Consider the following 3,120-nt stretch of genomic DNA (forward strand, 5'->3'; position numbering starts at 1 on the left):
AATCCATTAGATCTACCAAAAGGAACGGGACATAAGGTTCAACCTAGAAAGAGGGGTTGCTGTCAAGTCTGACTCTTACCAGACAACCCAGGTCCCAAACAGATCTAACTGAGAAGGCTGGAGCACAGCATCAGCAGTCAACAGGGCCAGAGTCATCTCAACGAGTCAGTGAGCTTTGTTGAATTTATTTATTTATTTATTTATTTTTTAATCTTGGCAAAAGTAGTGACTTTAATTTATAATTGCATGTGTCAAGATTACAATGGAAACACTAGTGATACCATCTGAACAAAAGCAATGATTTATTGGTCATGGCAATGAATGAAACATTGACAGTCTCCGGCGAGAATCAAGCAATTATCCAGGAGCTGTAGATCTGATTGCAATATGGTTGTCCAGTGTCTTTTGCACGTTAGTGGCTTTCTCCTTTTTGCCAACTACTCGTTTGAAGTCATTCATATTTGTTGTCTGGACTGGAGTACCAATAAAAGTGAAATATGAAATTCTTGTTGTTTCCTCTTCACCTTGATTCGACTGAACAAATATAGTTACACTGTTAGCATTCTGAAACTTAACATAAGGAAGTGGAACAATGCCATCTTCTTTAATATCATCCTCTGTCAGTTCCAGAGCTTGAGTTGGTTCACTTCTTTCTGCCTCTTCAAAATCCATAGATCGGGGTAGGTTGATAAAAATTTTTACATATTTAGGGCCCTGACCATTATCTGGTCCTTGAAATTTCATGGAATAAAGCTTAACAGGTTGATTGAATGCCACAGTAATAAGTAGCTGTTCATCACAGTCAGATTCCAAGAAGGTCGTGTCTTCGTAAACCGTTGTCAAATCCATGCTCATCACTTTCATTAAGACATTCACAACCAGCTTTGTTAATAAAAGGCATGAAATCCATATAGCCTTTTGGAATATCTGTGTCTTCACTGCTTCCAGGGTCATTTTCTAAGTGCTGCTTGATTTTTTCTTCCAATCCCACAGCATCTGCCCCTTGATATTGATCAATTCTCACTTTGTTTCGAAAAAACAAAAATGTAGGTGTTACTGATATATTGTTGCAGCTGTTCCCTGACATTGAGGTACATCGACTTCCAAGAAAACAGCCTGTGGATATTTATTACTCAAAGAACTGAATGCTGGGTCAATCCTCAAACATGGCCCGCACCCTCTCATGGTGAACCTGACCACGGCGAGTCTGGAGCCCGCGCCGCTCAGCTCTGGCTGGAAATCCGGGTCGCTCCCGACGGGCTTCACCCCCACCATCCTCACAGAGAGCCCGGCAGGGTGGCCGCGACGCCACTGGCTTCCAAACTGAAGGAGAAGACGATCTGGGAGAGGAAGCAGAGACGCTCAGGAAGGCCGAGGCCTGGACAGAAGAGGTGGCGACCGCCCCGTCTTCTCCCGGGACTCTCAGTGCCGAGTCATGCCAGGGGGCGGAGCGGCCCAGGGGGCGGGGAGGGATCATTGAATTTATTTTTAATTTTTTTTTTTTTTTAGTAGAGACAGGGTTTTGCCATGTTGGTGAACTCTTGGCCTCAAGTAATCCGCCCACCTTTACGTCCCAAAGTGCTGGGATTACATGCGTGAGTCACCGCGTCTGGCCATTTGGTTGAATTTTTTTATTGACATATGATAGTTGTATATATTTTGGGGGTACCTGTGATATTTTGATAGATGTATACAATGTGTGATGATCAAATCAGGGTAATTAGGAAATTCATCACCTCAAACATTTATCTTTTCTTTGTGTTGGGACACTCCTTGTGTATACCTTTCCTCTCCCCATGGTAGTCACTACTATCCTGACTTTTGTTATTAGTTATTTTCTTACTGTAACTAATGATTATTTAAATTATTAATTTTGAGTTAATACAAATTCATAGGCAGTTGTGTGCCCTTTTCCTGTCTTCTCCTGCCGTAAATCTTACAGAATTAGAGTATGATATCACAAGCAGGATATTGACATTGAAACAATCCACAGCTTTTATTCAGATTTACCCCATTTTACCTGTACTCATTTGTGTGTGTGTGTGTGTGTATACTTAGTTCTATACAATTTCACCACGCAATGTAGGCTTGTATATCAACCACCACAGTCAAGATACTGCACAGTTCCAATGCCACAAGAATATTTTGTCTTCCTTTTACAAATCCTTAACTCCTAGCAACCACTAATCTTTTCTCCATTTTTGTAATTTTGTCATTTCAAGAATGTTATATAAATGGAATCATAAAATATGTAAACTTTGAGATTGACTTTTTTCTTCATCATAATTCTTTTGATATTCTTCCATAATTGTCCATTGTTGCCTAATAGTTTTCTTTTTGTTGTTGTTGTTGTTGTTTTTGCTTTTGCTTTTTTTTTTTTTTTGAGACAGAGTCTTGCTCTGTGGCACAGGCTGGAGTGCGGTGTTGGGATCTTGGCTCACTGCAACCTATGCCTCCTGGGTCCAAGCAATTCTCTTGCCTGAGCCTCCCGAGTAACTGGGATTACAGGTGTGTACCACCATGCCCAGCTAATTTTTGTATTTTTGTAGAAACAGGGTTTCATTATGTTGGCCAGGCTGGTCTTGAACTCCTGACCTCAGGATCCCTCAGGGGATCCGCCCACCTCGGCCTCCCAAAGTGGTGGGATTAGAGGCCTCAGTCACCAAACTTGGCCTGTTGTGTAATGGTTTTAACACATATATTTGCGTTCCTGAATAGCCTATTCACTTTTATGTGTTTTTAAAAATAATTTGAATATTATAAGTTTTTTTTGTAATTCACTTTTTTCATTCAACTATATTTTTGATTGTGTGGCTTTATTGATGTGTGTGGCTGTGGGGTCATTTATTTTTATTGCATAAATTTATCACAATTTATTCATCCAATTAGTTATTGACAGATAATTGGGTTGTGTCTTTTATTTTTAGGTTGAGTTTTTATTTTTTGGAATATTATGAATGATGATACTATGAATATTCTTGCCTGTGACTCTTGGTTCACTAATGTATGAGTTTTTCTAGATTAAAAATGTGGGTTGGAATATCTGGCTCAATTTTACTAAATAAAGTCAAACCTATTGCTTGGTGCCCTCACCAATACTTGGTATTTTCAGACTCCTCG

At 39.8% G+C, this 3,120-nt stretch overlaps 1 pseudogene; it reads right to left on the bottom strand.

Moving 5' to 3' along the window:
- Positions 1-278: 278 nt before the first annotated feature.
- Positions 279-1,474, bottom strand: LOC696949 (thioredoxin-like protein 1 pseudogene; annotated as a pseudogene).
- Between the last annotated feature and the right edge of the window lie 1,646 nt (positions 1,475-3,120).

The sequence above is a fragment of the Macaca mulatta genome, chromosome 10, assembly GCF_049350105.2.
Source record: "Macaca mulatta isolate MMU2019108-1 chromosome 10, T2T-MMU8v2.0, whole genome shotgun sequence".
NCBI lineage: Eukaryota > Metazoa > Chordata > Mammalia > Primates > Cercopithecidae > Macaca > Macaca mulatta.